Here is a 16,867-nt window from a genome sequence, read left to right as displayed (position 1 = left end):
CTCGTAATTACCTGTAAAGGAAAGGAACGATATATATGTGTATAGATACACATGTATTGAAAAGATAATCAGTTTACTGTACCCCTGAAAATAACACAATACTGTAAATCAACTAGACTTGTATTAAAATGCAAATTCAAAAAAAAAAAAAAAAAGAGGCCAAACGGACTGACGCAAGGGCAGAACCCTTGACAAATTAGGATTTGATGGTGCTGGGGGTTGGTGTCGCTAGGTGGGGTGCCAGTGGTGGGAGGAGGGCTTCAGGGGAGGGGGTGGTGCTTGTTGTTGGGGTGTTGGTGGTGATGGTGGTTTTAGTGGTGGGGGAGCGGGCGGGTGTTCGACAAATGTCTCGGCTGAGGGACGTAAAGTGAACACAGAGTGCACTCTGCCATGATATTGTGGCATTCCTCTTTGGAATTCCTCATGCAGGATAACGCTTTGGGGACACTCCTGGGGAGTGCAATGTAGCCCTCCCAGGGGTGGCAGCTTTTCGGTTCCTGGTTGAGCAAACACTGTGTAACTTTCAGAGTGTGGGGAGAGTGAGGCAGAGAGCGGGGAAGCGCGGTGAAACGTGAAGAGGTGGGGCGAGCGGGTGCCAGTGTAGGGTGTTCCTTCCAGTGAGCCGTGTGACCCCAGCGGGATCAGGGTAAGAAAGAGAAAAGGGACAAGGAAGGTGGGTGGGCGCGAGAGTGGCTGAGCCCGCAAGGTGTCAGTTCGCGGAGGCTTGGCTCTCGGGGTAAAGTTTTCGTCCCACGGAGGGTAGGGGGCGCCGGCGTGGGCAGGCCAGGAGAGGGAAGGTGCGGCGGTGGGCTGCGGGTGGGAGCATGCTGTGGTAGGACAGGTGCCTTGAGCGTGGGAGAGGGGAAGCCTAGCTCCGCTGTGGGCTGCGAGACCAAAAGGGGACTGGGTCGCTGCATGGGCCGGGAATCGAACCCGGGCCTCCCGCGTGGCAGGCGAGAATTCTACCACTGAACCACCCATGCACCGATGGCCGCCGCCGCCCGACGCCGCCCCAGCGGCGCTCGCCGCCAACCGCCAGACACTGGTGGCTCGCTGCTCGCCCACGGACACCCGCTCCACGTGAGCAGGAGGCGGTGAGTGACCTGAAGGAGAGGCTCCGGGGGAACGGGGAGGACCCCCAGGGCGCGGCGCGGCGCGGTCGGAGGGAAGGAGGGACGCAGGGACGGAGGCGGACTCGGCCCAACCTGCGCTTCCGAATCTGCCGTCCAGGGCCGCCGCCAGACTGTCAGTGTCGCCGGAGGAAGCCAGGAACCGGACCCAGCCTGGCCTGCGCCCGGATTCCAGTCAGGGCAGGCGACGCGTGGCAGGTGCGGCTGAGCTCGGACGCTCCTCTCAGCGACCGCCGGCCCTGGCCCAAAGTCCCTCTGGCGCCTGGCTTTCTCGCTCGTGCCGGGCGTTGGCGGGCAGCAGGCTGGAGAGGGGATGGGAGCTCGGGCTGTGAGGAGACAGCGAGTGTGGGACATGGGCGCCTGGGAGCGCCGCCGCCGCCGCCGCCGCCGCCGCCGCCGCCGCCGCCGCCGCGCCAAAGACCAGCGGTGTCTGTGTCTGAGCCTGGCTTCTGCGCTCCTGCCGGCCGCTCTCCCGAAGGGTCCCGCTCCGGTGCGTTGGCTGTGAGGAGGAGCACTTTGGCAGAGTGGCTGCTGGCTCGTGGACAGCCGTCTGAGGGAGCGCGCCGGGGTGTGGCTGGGTCCGGCCGGGGCAGCGGCTTCTCGCGTGAACATGCGCTGTGGCGCCAAGGGGGGGTGGTGAAAGAAGTGCCGCGAAGGCCTGCACTGCGAAGGCGAGGAGGGCGTGTGTCCTGAACGCCAGTTTCCAGAGGGTTCCCCCTGGGCTGTTTCTGTGAGGCCGGCGCACAGGACTGAGCAGGAAGAGCGGCTGTGGCTGAGGAGGTCCTGCGTGGGAGAGGCGTCGTGTGGGTGTCGCGTCGAGGGGGCCGGAGTCTGGGGAGCTGGCAAGAGTGCGAGGCAGGAGCGGAGTGTGAGGCGGTAGGGTGTTGTCCAGGCCTGGGACGGGCCGGGTGCAGCATTTGTTGGGCGGGCCAAAAAAGGCTGGCTTGTCAGGAGTGGGATTCGAACCCACGCCTCCAGGGGAGACTGCGACCTGAACGCAGCGCCTTAGACCGCTCGGCCATCCTGACGGCGGGCCTGGGCGCGTCGCCGCTCGGCTGGCTGGGACCCGACGCCGACGCGGACACCGATGCCCTTGGCCCGACGCGGTGCTCTGCGCCAGCGGGCGGCCGTCCGGGCCAACGGGGGAGCGAGGCCAGCCGGCGCGCCCGGCTCGCCGCCGCCGCCCCCTCGCCCACCGCTGGCCCGGGACCCAGCCGGGCCGCGTCCGGCCAGCTTCTGCCGCCGGCCGCGCCCACCCCTCCGCCTCTTCTCCCGGGACGTGGCACGGCGAGCGCCCACCTCCTCCTCACAGCCTTGCTTGCGCTCTCCGGCCCCCTCGGGCCCCTCCTCCCGGCGCGATCCTGGCGTCGGGGGCTATAGGCGGCGCGCACTGGGAGTTTCCAGCGCCACGCGGATCCGGGTCCCTGGCGGGGTCCCGGGCTGCCTCCTTGGATGACGCGTTTGGTGTGGTGTCGGGTCGGGTCGGGCACGTGGCGGGCGCCCGTGGTGGGCGGGGGTCCGAGGACGGGGTGGGGGAGGGGTGTGGGTAGGCGTCTGCAGGCAGCCGGAGAGCGGTCGGGCGCCCAGGAGGCCGCCGCCGTCCTCGTTAGTATAGTGGTGAGTATCCCCGCCTGTCACGCGGGAGACCGGGGTTCGATTCCCCGACGGGGAGGCAACACGCCCCTTTTTGGTGGCTGGCGCCGCTCTCTGTCCAGCCGCCTGGCCCCAAGGGCCCTTCTTCTCGTCCCTCCGCCCTCCAGCGGGGCCTGCCCACCCTCAACCGCCTCCAGCCCTCCACCCCTGCAACCCCTTGCCCGTCCTCCTCGCCGGGCGCTCGGGCGCTCGGGCGCCACGGCCGAGCGAGGGCCTCCTGTCGACCCCACAAGCGCCCGACGACATTGCGGCCCGCCCACAGTGGCTGCCGCAGTGGGCTCCTTGCGACGCGACGCACACCTGCACAGCTTCACGGCTGCCGGGGCGGGTGTGGGGCGGATGAGTCCCGTCTCCTTTCGGTGCGGGGGAGTGGCCTCGCCCAACACCCGTTGGAGAAGGGCTTTGGCGAGCCGGGAACCAGAGGTCGTGTGCCCGGGGAGGGAGGCGGGCCGCGGGCCGCGGCGTGCAGCCGAGGGCCCGGCAGCAGCAAGGCAGCGGCAGCGCGCACCCCCCCACCTCACCCCCCCCCCCAGCCCCAGAAGCGGTCGGGCCGTGGGCGAGGGCAGCTGCGTAGGGCTGGCGCGGCTGAGGCGCCCGGGGAGACCGTCGGTGGCGCCTGAGGCAGCGCAGAGCTGCTGGCGGACGGGGCGTCGGGGCAGGGCCGCGCCCGGCCGCCGCAGGGGCAGCGGCAGCGGCGGCGAGACTGCGCTCCGGCGAGCCCGGGGCCGGCGTGTCGGGGCGGCCCGGGCTGTGCGGCGTTGGTGGTATAGTGGTGAGCATAGCTGCCTTCCAAGCAGTTGACCCGGGTTCGATTCCCGGCCAACGCAGCGGGCCCATCTTTTGCCGAGCTCCACGGCCGGCCCTCCTTCCCTGGGCCCGTGAGGGAGAACTGGAAGCTGGGCGCAGAAAAGAGGGAGCTAGGTGGCCTGCGGCTTCTCGCGCGTGTGCGAGGAGGAGGCGCGCAGTGTTTTGAGGGTGCCAGCAAGCAGGAAGAACGCTAGGGCACGTGGCTTGCCGGGGGCGGAGGGCGGCTGGACGTGGAAAGGCCGGGCCTTGGCGCCAAGGCAGCGCCCAGTGGCTGGGTCGAGCAGAGGCGGGCCAGACGCGGAGCCCGACGCTCCCTGGTGGTCTAGTGGTTAGGATTCGGCGCTCTCACCGCCGCGGCCCGGGTTCGATTCCCGGTCAGGGAAGCATTTCTTCTTCCTCGCCGCCTACCAACCTCCCCAGCGCGTCCACAAACACTCCGCCCCCACCCCACCACCACCTCCCTTTTAGCCCACGCGCCAAGCCAACTCGTCCGCTCCTTCTCCCCCTCCTCGTGACCTCCGCGCCCCGACAAGAGCCACCCGGTACCCTCCACCTGCAGCCCCAGGCCCTGGCGTGCAACCTCCACCCTCGTGCCCCGCCAAACCTTTTGGCCTCGCGCGCCCACCCACTCGAGGCCTTCGGCGTCCCACCCACTCGAGGCCTTCGGCGTCCCACCCACTCGAGGCCTTCGGCGACTCCTCCTGCTCCGACGCTTGCCCCAGCCCCAAACACGACTGGCCGGCGCAGCCGTGGTCACGAGCGTGCTTGGACTGTCAAGCGGCACTACTTCTGCCACCACAATCCTCGCGGCTGACAAGCCACCCTCTCTTCCCAGCTCAGGCGGTGGTGCTGCTGCTTGTGCTGGTGGTGCTGGTGGTGCTGGTGACCGTGGTGGACAGGGTGCCGGCGATGGCGCTGCAGGTTGTGCCGGCGGCGACGGTGGTGGTGGTTGGCGGCATCACTGGTGGCCGCGTCGACGGAAAGCGGAAGGCGCGGGAGAGGGCCCTCCATCTCCAAGTTGGGCCACTTGCCGGGACTGGCCGTCCCTTACGTCTCCTTTCAAGCCAGCGACCAGCCTCGATGGCTTACCTGCTGCGTGCCAGGTCCTGGACTGCCCTCGAAGCCCGTGGGCCTGTCGTTGGGCTTCAAGGACGCGGTGGTCTTGAACCGCGCAGGGGAGCAGACAGGCTGCCGGGAGGCGGAGGTGTGAAAAGGCATCTGGCCACGTGCTTGTAGTTGGACGAAAGGGCAGTGGAGGTGAGAAAGCAGGCAGAAACCGGATGCCGCCCGGGAAACCTTAGCTATGCAAGTGGGAGGGTGTGGAGACAGATGCGTGGCAGGGTGCACTACCAGCCAACATGGTATTCGGATTGCATTCCCGGTACTCTCAGTCCTGTCACAGAGAGGCAAGAATGTTACCGACGGTACCTCCCCCTCCACTACCAGCAAACACACACACACACACACACACACACACACACGAGTCACACACACACACACACGCACCCCTCACCTAGCTCTGACTTCTAATATTCCCCATTCCCACGTTACGATCTATTATTGGATGGACTCCATCCCTCTCTCCAGCCTGTCTTCACCTTTCCTATGGATTCTGGCCATGGTAAATCACAGGCCAGGCTTGGGAGCGTCTGTCAGCAAAGGGTGTGGTGTGCGGTTCACAGCTTGTTTCCTTCAGAGGCAGAGTGGACAGCCGATGAGCTGCAGCATTTGGCGGCGGCAGTAGAGTCGCTGGATTTAGACCAAGCCGGTTGCCCTGTGGAAGGGAGCCCCTGTCGGCATATGGGTGCATTCCATCACCGCAGGCGCTTTCGTCACCGCCCTTGTGGGTGTGTTCGGGGTGAGTGTGGGTGGGTGAGAGTACGGGGTGAAGGTGTTTGTTGCCGTGGTTGGGGGCCACCCCACGAGGGTTAGGGAACGGAGCCAGACGACCCCATAGAGAAGGGCCAGCCTTGAGCCTCGGGTTGGGAGGTGGCAGGACGAGTCCAGGGCACTGGGTGGAGCGCAGGTGCGAAGGAGAGGTGTGGGGCTTGCGGGGAACTGGCTAGGAGAGTAGTTGGCCACTCAGGCAGGGGCTCTGCCGAAGCTTGGGCCCGCGGTTGCCCTTGGCCCCCCAATTGCGTGCGGTGTGCGGGTGGGACCGATGTAGGGAAGAGGGTGGCCATGGAGTAGGAGTGGGTCTGAGGAGCCCGTGGGAGGCCAGGAGTGGTGGAAGTGAGTCTTCTGCACAGGATGCGTGAGAGAGGGGCTGGGGTACTAGGGGCTGGTGGCGGGTAGAGGGGAGCGAGCCTGGAGTCTTCGACGTAGGGCAGATAGCAAGCGGGGGGGGGGTGGCAGAGGCGGGTGAGTGGGCTGTGGTACGAGGACGATGGTGGGAGAGGACCCCAGCGGGGCGGTGGGTGAGAGGGCGAGACAGGTGGCCTGTGCTTTGAGGTGGTCAGGCTAACCAGTGGGCTGGGGCTGGGGCAGCAGGGTAGGAAACAGGCAAGGGAAGGACAGAAACAAGAGTAGGAGACTGGGGCTAGGCGAGGTCTAAATTGAGTGGGGCATTCTACAGCCCCAGAGACACAGATAATCTCTCAACAGGAAACACTTTCAATCCGTCAAGTCTCAGGTGTGTGTGTGTGTGTGTGTGTGTGTGTGTGTGTGTGTGTCTGTGTGTGTGTGTCTGTGTGTTTCTGTGTGTGTGTGGCAGGGTGTGTGGCGGGGTTTGGAGCTGAGGGGATGTGGGTTGGGGAGAGTGGCAGGTGAGGATGGAGTCGAGATGTAAAGAGGCCACAAAGGAGAGCTACTACATGATCCAGCAACCCCACTGCAGGCTATACATGTGGGAAGGATGCAACCTCCTCTTCGAGAAGATACAAGCACCGCCCCCCTCGTCCACGTTCCTAGCAGCACTGTTTGCAATAGCTGAGACCCAGAATGAACCCAAGGGCCCATGAGTGGACGATGGACCTAAAAAGATGCGTTGCATAAATATACCGTAGAATATTACTCAGCCATAAAGAAGGATGACATATTGTCATTTGAGGCCACATGGATGGATCTAGAGTCCATCAAACTACGTGAAGGAAGTCAGACTGAGAAAGATAAATGTTATATAATATCACTTCCGGGTGGAATCTAAAACATAATAGACATGAATCTGTGGACAAAACAGAAACACACTCCACGGACATCGAAAACCAACTGACGGTTATGCGAGGGGAAAGGGAAGGGTGGAGGGATCAGTTAGGAGTGTGGGATTAACAGATACACGCTACTGTGTATAAAATAGAGAAGCAACACGGACCTGCTGAATAACACAGGCAGCGATCTTCAATATCCTGGAATACCCTATGAAGGAAACTAATCTGAAAATACAATATACATACAAACCGAACCACTGTGTTGTACACCCGACCTAATACAGGAGCGGAAATCAACTACACTTCAACGACAACGACAACAACAATGAAGGCACCAAAGGAGAGCTACCATATGATCCAGCAACCCCACTGCTGGGTACGTACGTGGGAAAGATGAAACCTCTACTTCGAAAAGATGCAGGCACCGCCCCCCTCCTCCAGGACCTTCCTAGCAGCACTATTTGCAATAGCCGAGACCCAGAATGAACCCAAGGGCCCATGAGCGGACGGTGGACTTAAGAAGATGCGCTGTATAAACCTACCATAGCATATTACTCAGCCACAAAGAAGGATGAAATATTGTCATTCGCTGCCACATGAATGGACCTAGAGTCTATCACACTATGTGAAGTAAGTCAGATATGGAGCAAGATAAATATTATATGATATCCACTTCCAGGTGGAATCTAAAACGTAATAGACATCTGTCTATGTACAAAACAGAAACACACTCCGCAGACATCGATAACCAACTGACGGTTACGCATGGGGAAAGGGAAGAGTGGAGGGATCAGTTAGGAGTATGGGGTTAACAGAAACACGCTACTGCGTATAAAATAGAGAAGCAACACGGACTTGCTGAATAACACAGGGAACGATCTTCAATGTCCTGGAATACCCTATAATGGAAAATAATCTGAAACTACAGTATACATACTAAACCGAATCACTTTGCTGTATACTTGAAACTAATACGGTCTCAGAAATCGACTACACTTCAACGACAACGAAAACAACAATGAAGGCACCAATGGAGAGTTACCATATGATCCAGCCGTCCCCCTCCTGAGTATGTATGCGGAAAACACAAAACCTCTAATTGGGAAAGATTCATACACCTCAGTGTTCATAGCAGCACTGTGGACCATAGCCATGACAGGGGAAAAAATCTCAGGTGTCAATCCGTGGATGATTGGCTTAAGGAAATATGAGATATAGATAGGTAGGTAGCTAGCTAGCTAGCTAGCTAGATGGATAGATAGAGATCGATAGATACACAAATAGATAAGAGAGAGAAAAATAGAGTGAGAGAGAGATATTTTCAATGTATTAAAAATCAATCTCACGGAATATTACTCAGCCATAAAAAAGCATGAGATCTTGTCATTTGCAGCAACACGGATGGACCTAGACAGCACTGAACCTAGTATAATAAGTCAGACAGAAGGACAAAACTACATATATGTGGAATCCAAACAATAGTACAAGTGAATCTCTGTGCAGAACAGAAACAGATTCACAGATAGAGAGAACAAACTTACCGTTACCCAAGGGGAAAGTGTAGGGGAGGGATCAATTAGGAGCTGGTGTTAGCGGGTAGGAACAACAGGATTTACGGTACAGCACCGAGAAGTATATTCAACGTCTCGTAATTACCTGTAAAGGAAAGGAACGATATATATGTGTATAGATACACATGTATTGAAAAGATAATCAGTTTACTGTACCCCTGAAAATAACACAATACTGTAAATCAACTAGACTTGTATTAAAATGCAAATTCAAAAAAAAAAAAAAAAAGAGGCCAAACGGACTGACGCAAGGGCAGAACCCTTGACAAATTAGGATTTGATGGTGCTGGGGGTTGGTGTCGCTAGGTGGGGTGCCAGTGGTGGGAGGAGGGCTTCAGGGGAGGGGGTGGTGCTTGTTGTTGGGGTGTTGGTGGTGATGGTGGTTTTAGTGGTGGGGGAGCGGGCGGGTGTTCGACAAATGTCTCGGCTGAGGGACGTAAAGTGAACACAGAGTGCACTCTGCCATGATATTGTGGCATTCCTCTTTGGAATTCCTCATGCAGGATAACGCTTTGGGGACACTCCTGGGGAGTGCAATGTAGCCCTCCCAGGGGTGGCAGCTTTTCGGTTCCTGGTTGAGCAAACACTGTGTAACTTTCAGAGTGTGGGGAGAGTGAGGCAGAGAGCGGGGAAGCGCGGTGAAACGTGAAGAGGTGGGGCGAGCGGGTGCCAGTGTAGGGTGTTCCTTCCAGTGAGCCGTGTGACCCCAGCGGGATCAGGGTAAGAAAGAGAAAAGGGACAAGGAAGGTGGGTGGGCGCGAGAGTGGCTGAGCCCGCAAGGTGTCAGTTCGCGGAGGCTTGGCTCTCGGGGTAAAGTTTTCGTCCCACGGAGGGTAGGGGGCGCCGGCGTGGGCAGGCCAGGAGAGGGAAGGTGCGGCGGTGGGCTGCGGGTGGGAGCATGCTGTGGTAGGACAGGTGCCTTGAGCGTGGGAGAGGGGAAGCCTAGCTCCGCTGTGGGCTGCGAGACCAAAAGGGGACTGGGTCGCTGCATGGGCCGGGAATCGAACCCGGGCCTCCCGCGTGGCAGGCGAGAATTCTACCACTGAACCACCCATGCACCGATGGCCGCCGCCGCCCGACGCCGCCCCAGCGGCGCTCGCCGCCAACCGCCAGACACTGGTGGCTCGCTGCTCGCCCACGGACACCCGCTCCACGTGAGCAGGAGGCGGTGAGTGACCTGAAGGAGAGGCTCCGGGGGAACGGGGAGGACCCCCAGGGCGCGGCGCGGCGCGGTCGGAGGGAAGGAGGGACGCAGGGACGGAGGCGGACTCGGCCCAACCTGCGCTTCCGAATCTGCCGTCCAGGGCCGCCGCCAGACTGTCAGTGTCGCCGGAGGAAGCCAGGAACCGGACCCAGCCTGGCCTGCGCCCGGATTCCAGTCAGGGCAGGCGACGCGTGGCAGGTGCGGCTGAGCTCGGACGCTCCTCTCAGCGACCGCCGGCCCTGGCCCAAAGTCCCTCTGGCGCCTGGCTTTCTCGCTCGTGCCGGGCGTTGGCGGGCAGCAGGCTGGAGAGGGGATGGGAGCTCGGGCTGTGAGGAGACAGCGAGTGTGGGACATGGGCGCCTGGGAGCGCCGCCGCCGCCGCCGCCGCCGCCGCCGCCGCCGCCGCCGCCGCGCCAAAGACCAGCGGTGTCTGTGTCTGAGCCTGGCTTCTGCGCTCCTGCCGGCCGCTCTCCCGAAGGGTCCCGCTCCGGTGCGTTGGCTGTGAGGAGGAGCACTTTGGCAGAGTGGCTGCTGGCTCGTGGACAGCCGTCTGAGGGAGCGCGCCGGGGTGTGGCTGGGTCCGGCCGGGGCAGCGGCTTCTCGCGTGAACATGCGCTGTGGCGCCAAGGGGGGGTGGTGAAAGAAGTGCCGCGAAGGCCTGCACTGCGAAGGCGAGGAGGGCGTGTGTCCTGAACGCCAGTTTCCAGAGGGTTCCCCCTGGGCTGTTTCTGTGAGGCCGGCGCACAGGACTGAGCAGGAAGAGCGGCTGTGGCTGAGGAGGTCCTGCGTGGGAGAGGCGTCGTGTGGGTGTCGCGTCGAGGGGGCCGGAGTCTGGGGAGCTGGCAAGAGTGCGAGGCAGGAGCGGAGTGTGAGGCGGTAGGGTGTTGTCCAGGCCTGGGACGGGCCGGGTGCAGCATTTGTTGGGCGGGCCAAAAAAGGCTGGCTTGTCAGGAGTGGGATTCGAACCCACGCCTCCAGGGGAGACTGCGACCTGAACGCAGCGCCTTAGACCGCTCGGCCATCCTGACGGCGGGCCTGGGCGCGTCGCCGCTCGGCTGGCTGGGACCCGACGCCGACGCGGACACCGATGCCCTTGGCCCGACGCGGTGCTCTGCGCCAGCGGGCGGCCGTCCGGGCCAACGGGGGAGCGAGGCCAGCCGGCGCGCCCGGCTCGCCGCCGCCGCCCCCTCGCCCACCCCTGGCCCGGGACCCAGCCGGGCCGCGTCCGGCCAGCTTCTGCCGCCGGCCGCGCCCACCCCTCCGCCTCTTCTCCCGGGACGTGGCACGGCGAGCGCCCACCTCCTCCTCACAGCCTTGCTTGCGCTCTCCGGCCCCCTCGGGCCCCTCCTCCCGGCGCGATCCTGGCGTCGGGGGCTATAGGCGGCGCGCACTGGGAGTTTCCAGCGCCACGCGGATCCGGGTCCCTGGCGGGGTCCCGGGCTGCCTCCTTGGATGACGCGTTTGGTGTGGTGTCGGGTCGGGTCGGGCACGTGGCGGGCGCCCGTGGTGGGCGGGGGTCCGAGGACGGGGTGGGGGAGGGGTGTGGGTAGGCGTCTGCAGGCAGCCGGAGAGCGGTCGGGCGCCCAGGAGGCCGCCGCCGTCCTCGTTAGTATAGTGGTGAGTATCCCCGCCTGTCACGCGGGAGACCGGGGTTCGATTCCCCGACGGGGAGGCAACACGCCCCTTTTTGGTGGCTGGCGCCGCTCTCTGTCCAGCCGCCTGGCCCCAAGGGCCCTTCTTCTCGTCCCTCCGCCCTCCAGCGGGGCCTGCCCACCCTCAACCGCCTCCAGCCCTCCACCCCTGCAACCCCTTGCCCGTCCTCCTCGCCGGGCGCTCGGGCGCTCGGGCGCCACGGCCGAGCGAGGGCCTCCTGTCGACCCCACAAGCGCCCGACGACATTGCGGCCCGCCCACAGTGGCTGCCGCAGTGGGCTCCTTGCGACGCGACGCACACCTGCACAGCTTCACGGCTGCCGGGGCGGGTGTGGGGCGGATGAGTCCCGTCTCCTTTCGGTGCGGGGGAGTGGCCTCGCCCAACACCCGTTGGAGAAGGGCTTTGGCGAGCCGGGAACCAGAGGTCGTGTGCCCGGGGAGGGAGGCGGGCCGCGGGCCGCGGCGTGCAGCCGAGGGCCCGGCAGCAGCAAGGCAGCGGCAGCGCGCACCCCCCCACCTCACCCCCCCCCCCAGCCCCAGAAGCGGTCGGGCCGTGGGCGAGGGCAGCTGCGTAGGGCTGGCGCGGCTGAGGCGCCCGGGGAGACCGTCGGTGGCGCCTGAGGCAGCGCAGAGCTGCTGGCGGACGGGGCGTCGGGGCAGGGCCGCGCCCGGCCGCCGCAGGGGCAGCGGCAGCGGCGGCGAGACTGCGCTCCGGCGAGCCCGGGGCCGGCGTGTCGGGGCGGCCCGGGCTGTGCGGCGTTGGTGGTATAGTGGTGAGCATAGCTGCCTTCCAAGCAGTTGACCCGGGTTCGATTCCCGGCCAACGCAGCGGGCCCATCTTTTGCCGAGCTCCACGGCCGGCCCTCCTTCCCTGGGCCCGTGAGGGAGAACTGGAAGCTGGGCGCAGAAAAGAGGGAGCTAGGTGGCCTGCGGCTTCTCGCGCGTGTGCGAGGAGGAGGCGCGCAGTGTTTTGAGGGTGCCAGCAAGCAGGAAGAACGCTAGGGCACGTGGCTTGCCGGGGGCGGAGGGCGGCTGGACGTGGAAAGGCCGGGCCTTGGCGCCAAGGCAGCGCCCAGTGGCTGGGTCGAGCAGAGGCGGGCCAGACGCGGAGCCCGACGCTCCCTGGTGGTCTAGTGGTTAGGATTCGGCGCTCTCACCGCCGCGGCCCGGGTTCGATTCCCGGTCAGGGAAGCATTTCTTCTTCCTCGCCGCCTACCAACCTCCCCAGCGCGTCCACAAACACTCCGCCCCCACCCCACCACCACCTCCCTTTTAGCCCACGCGCCAAGCCAACTCGTCCGCTCCTTCTCCCCCTCCTCGTGACCTCCGCGCCCCGACAAGAGCCACCCGGTACCCTCCACCTGCAGCCCCAGGCCCTGGCGTGCAACCTCCACCCTCGTGCCCCGCCAAACCTTTTGGCCTCGCGCGCCCACCCACTCGAGGCCTTCGGCGTCCCACCCACTCGAGGCCTTCGGCGTCCCACCCACTCGAGGCCTTCGGCGACTCCTCCTGCTCCGACGCTTGCCCCAGCCCCAAACACGACTGGCCGGCGCAGCCGTGGTCACGAGCGTGCTTGGACTGTCAAGCGGCACTACTTCTGCCACCACAATCCTCGCGGCTGACAAGCCACCCTCTCTTCCCAGCTCAGGCGGTGGTGCTGCTGCTTGTGCTGGTGGTGCTGGTGGTGCTGGTGACCGTGGTGGACAGGGTGCCGGCGATGGCGCTGCAGGTTGTGCCGGCGGCGACGGTGGTGGTGGTTGGCGGCATCACTGGTGGCCGCGTCGACGGAAAGCGGAAGGCGCGGGAGAGGGCCCTCCATCTCCAAGTTGGGCCACTTGCCGGGACTGGCCGTCCCTTACGTCTCCTTTCAAGCCAGCGACCAGCCTCGATGGCTTACCTGCTGCGTGCCAGGTCCTGGACTGCCCTCGAAGCCCGTGGGCCTGTCGTTGGGCTTCAAGGACGCGGTGGTCTTGAACCGCGCAGGGGAGCAGACAGGCTGCCGGGAGGCGGAGGTGTGAAAAGGCATCTGGCCACGTGCTTGTAGTTGGACGAAAGGGCAGTGGAGGTGAGAAAGCAGGCAGAAACCGGATGCCGCCCGGGAAACCTTAGCTATGCAAGTGGGAGGGTGTGGAGACAGATGCGTGGCAGGGTGCACTACCAGCCAACATGGTATTCGGATTGCATTCCCGGTACTCTCAGTCCTGTCACAGAGAGGCAAGAATGTTACCGACGGTACCTCCCCCTCCACTACCAGCAAACACACACACACACACACACACACACACACGAGTCACACACACACACACACGCACCCCTCACCTAGCTCTGACTTCTAATATTCCCCATTCCCACGTTACGATCTATTATTGGATGGACTCCATCCCTCTCTCCAGCCTGTCTTCACCTTTCCTATGGATTCTGGCCATGGTAAATCACAGGCCAGGCTTGGGAGCGTCTGTCAGCAAAGGGTGTGGTGTGCGGTTCACAGCTTGTTTCCTTCAGAGGCAGAGTGGACAGCCGATGAGCTGCAGCATTTGGCGGCGGCAGTAGAGTCGCTGGATTTAGACCAAGCCGGTTGCCCTGTGGAAGGGAGCCCCTGTCGGCATATGGGTGCATTCCATCACCGCAGGCGCTTTCGTCACCGCCCTTGTGGGTGTGTTCGGGGTGAGTGTGGGTGGGTGAGAGTACGGGGTGAAGGTGTTTGTTGCCGTGGTTGGGGGCCACCCCACGAGGGTTAGGGAACGGAGCCAGACGACCCCATAGAGAAGGGCCAGCCTTGAGCCTCGGGTTGGGAGGTGGCAGGACGAGTCCAGGGCACTGGGTGGAGCGCAGGTGCGAAGGAGAGGTGTGGGGCTTGCGGGGAACTGGCTAGGAGAGTAGTTGGCCACTCAGGCAGGGGCTCTGCCGAAGCTTGGGCCCGCGGTTGCCCTTGGCCCCCCAATTGCGTGCGGTGTGCGGGTGGGACCGATGTAGGGAAGAGGGTGGCCATGGAGTAGGAGTGGGTCTGAGGAGCCCGTGGGAGGCCAGGAGTGGTGGAAGTGAGTCTTCTGCACAGGATGCGTGAGAGAGGGGCTGGGGTACTAGGGGCTGGTGGCGGGTAGAGGGGAGCGAGCCTGGAGTCTTCGACGTAGGGCAGATAGCAAGCGGGGGGGGGGTGGCAGAGGCGGGTGAGTGGGCTGTGGTACGAGGACGATGGTGGGAGAGGACCCCAGCGGGGCGGTGGGTGAGAGGGCGAGACAGGTGGCCTGTGCTTTGAGGTGGTCAGGCTAACCAGTGGGCTGGGGCTGGGGCAGCAGGGTAGGAAACAGGCAAGGGAAGGACAGAAACAAGAGTAGGAGACTGGGGCTAGGCGAGGTCTAAATTGAGTGGGGCATTCTACAGCCCCAGAGACACAGATAATCTCTCAACAGGAAACACTTTCAATCCGTCAAGTCTCAGGTAGGTGTGTGTGTGTGTGTGTGTGTGTGTGTGTGTGTGTCTGTGTGTGTGTGTCTGTGTGTTTCTGTGTGTGTGTGGCAGGGTGTGTGGCGGGGTTTGGAGCTGAGGGGATGTGGGTTGGGGAGAGTGGCAGGTGAGGATGGAGTCGAGATGTAAAGAGGCCACAAAGGAGAGCTACTACATGATCCAGCAACCCCACTGCAGGCTATACATGTGGGAAGGATGCAACCTCCTCTTCGAGAAGATACAAGCACCGCCCCCCTCGTCCACGTTCCTAGCAGCACTGTTTGCAATAGCTGAGACCCAGAATGAACCCAAGGGCCCATGAGTGGACGATGGACCTAAAAAGATGCGTTGCATAAATATACCGTAGAATATTACTCAGCCATAAAGAAGGATGACATATTGTCATTTGAGGCCACATGGATGGATCTAGAGTCCATCAAACTACGTGAAGGAAGTCAGACTGAGAAAGATAAATGTTATATAATATCACTTCCGGGTGGAATCTAAAACATAATAGACATGAATCTGTGGACAAAACAGAAACACACTCCACGGACATCGAAAACCAACTGACGGTTATGCGAGGGGAAAGGGAAGGGTGGAGGGATCAGTTAGGAGTGTGGGATTAACAGATACACGCTACTGTGTATAAAATAGAGAAGCAACACGGACCTGCTGAATAACACAGGCAGCGATCTTCAATATCCTGGAATACCCTATGAAGGAAACTAATCTGAAAATACAATATACATACAAACCGAACCACTGTGTTGTACACCCGACCTAATACAGGAGCGGAAATCAACTACACTTCAACGACAACGACAACAACAATGAAGGCACCAAAGGAGAGCTACCATATGATCCAGCAACCCCACTGCTGGGTACGTACGTGGGAAAGATGAAACCTCTACTTCGAAAAGATGCAGGCACCGCCCCCCTCCTCCAGGACCTTCCTAGCAGCACTATTTGCAATAGCCGAGACCCAGAATGAACCCAAGGGCCCATGAGCGGACGGTGGACTTAAGAAGATGCGCTGTATAAACCTACCATAGCATATTACTCAGCCACAAAGAAGGATGAAATATTGTCATTCGCTGCCACATGAATGGACCTAGAGTCTATCACACTATGTGAAGTAAGTCAGATATGGAGCAAGATAAATATTATATGATATCCACTTCCAGGTGGAATCTAAAACGTAATAGACATCTGTCTATGTACAAAACAGAAACACACTCCGCAGACATCGATAACCAACTGACGGTTACGCATGGGGAAAGGGAAGAGTGGAGGGATCAGTTAGGAGTATGGGGTTAACAGAAACACGCTACTGCGTATAAAATAGAGAAGCAACACGGACTTGCTGAATAACACAGGGAACGATCTTCAATGTCCTGGAATACCCTATAATGGAAAATAATCTGAAACTACAGTATACATACTAAACCGAATCACTTTGCTGTATACTTGAAACTAATACGGTCTCAGAAATCGACTACACTTCAACGACAACGAAAACAACAATGAAGGCACCAATGGAGAGTTACCATATGATCCAGCCGTCCCCCTCCTGAGTATGTATGCGGAAAACACAAAACCTCTAATTGGGAAAGATTCATACACCTCAGTGTTCATAGCAGCACTGTGGACCATAGCCATGACAGGGGAAAAAATCTCAGGTGTCAATCCGTGGATGATTGGCTTAAGGAAATATGAGATATAGATAGGTAGGTAGCTAGCTAGCTAGCTAGCTAGATGGATAGATAGAGATCGATAGATACACAAATAGATAAGAGAGAGAAAAATAGAGTGAGAGAGAGATATTTTCAATGTATTAAAAATCAATCTCACGGAATATTACTCAGCCATAAAAAAGCATGAGATCTTGTCATTTGCAGCAACACGGATGGACCTAGACAGCACTGAACCTAGTATAATAAGTCAGACAGAAGGACAAAACTACATATATGTGGAATCCAAACAATAGTACAAGTGAATCTCTGTGCAGAACAGAAACAGATTCACAGATAGAGAGAACAAACTTACCGTTACCCAAGGGGAAAGTGTAGGGGAGGGATCAATTAGGAGCTGGTGTTAGCGGGTAGGAACAACAGGATTTACGGTACAGCACCGAGAAGTATATTCAACGTCTCGTAATTACCTGTAAAGGAAAGGAACGATATATATGTGTATAGATACACATGTATTGAAAAGATAATCAGTTTACTGTACCCCTGAAAATAACACAATACTGTAA

General features: G+C 60.6%; 10 non-coding genes across 10 annotated transcripts; 6 read left to right on the top strand and 4 right to left on the bottom strand.

Moving 5' to 3' along the window:
- Window positions 1-912: 912 nt before the first annotated feature.
- On the bottom strand, window positions 913-983 carry TRNAG-GCC (transfer RNA glycine (anticodon GCC)). Its single transcript has one exon. It is a non-coding gene; the product is annotated as a tRNA-Gly (tRNA).
- Window positions 984-2,075: 1,092 nt separating this feature from the next.
- On the bottom strand, window positions 2,076-2,158 carry TRNAL-CAG (transfer RNA leucine (anticodon CAG)). The gene has a single exon. It is a non-coding gene; the product is annotated as a tRNA-Leu (tRNA).
- A 572-nt stretch (window positions 2,159-2,730) lies between these two features.
- On the top strand, window positions 2,731-2,802 carry TRNAD-GUC (transfer RNA aspartic acid (anticodon GUC)). The gene has a single exon. It is a non-coding gene; the product is annotated as a tRNA-Asp (tRNA).
- A 736-nt stretch (window positions 2,803-3,538) lies between these two features.
- TRNAG-UCC (transfer RNA glycine (anticodon UCC)) lies at window positions 3,539-3,610 on the top strand. The gene has a single exon. It is a non-coding gene; the product is annotated as a tRNA-Gly (tRNA).
- A 291-nt stretch (window positions 3,611-3,901) lies between these two features.
- TRNAE-CUC (transfer RNA glutamic acid (anticodon CUC)) lies at window positions 3,902-3,973 on the top strand. Its single transcript has one exon. It is a non-coding gene; the product is annotated as a tRNA-Glu (tRNA).
- A 5,320-nt stretch (window positions 3,974-9,293) lies between these two features.
- TRNAG-GCC (transfer RNA glycine (anticodon GCC)) lies at window positions 9,294-9,364 on the bottom strand. Its single transcript has one exon. It is a non-coding gene; the product is annotated as a tRNA-Gly (tRNA).
- Window positions 9,365-10,456: 1,092 nt separating this feature from the next.
- Window positions 10,457-10,539, bottom strand: TRNAL-CAG (transfer RNA leucine (anticodon CAG)). Its single transcript has one exon. It is a non-coding gene; the product is annotated as a tRNA-Leu (tRNA).
- Window positions 10,540-11,111: 572 nt separating this feature from the next.
- TRNAD-GUC (transfer RNA aspartic acid (anticodon GUC)) lies at window positions 11,112-11,183 on the top strand. Its single transcript has one exon. It is a non-coding gene; the product is annotated as a tRNA-Asp (tRNA).
- A 736-nt stretch (window positions 11,184-11,919) lies between these two features.
- TRNAG-UCC (transfer RNA glycine (anticodon UCC)) lies at window positions 11,920-11,991 on the top strand. The gene has a single exon. It is a non-coding gene; the product is annotated as a tRNA-Gly (tRNA).
- Window positions 11,992-12,282: 291 nt separating this feature from the next.
- On the top strand, window positions 12,283-12,354 carry TRNAE-CUC (transfer RNA glutamic acid (anticodon CUC)). Its single transcript has one exon. It is a non-coding gene; the product is annotated as a tRNA-Glu (tRNA).
- The last annotated feature ends 4,513 nt before the right edge of the window (window positions 12,355-16,867 follow it).

This window comes from Vicugna pacos, chromosome 21 (assembly GCF_048564905.1).
Source record: "Vicugna pacos chromosome 21, VicPac4, whole genome shotgun sequence".
NCBI classification, from domain to species: domain Eukaryota; kingdom Metazoa; phylum Chordata; class Mammalia; order Artiodactyla; family Camelidae; genus Vicugna; species Vicugna pacos.
This window is presented reverse-complemented; position numbering and strand designations above follow the sequence as displayed.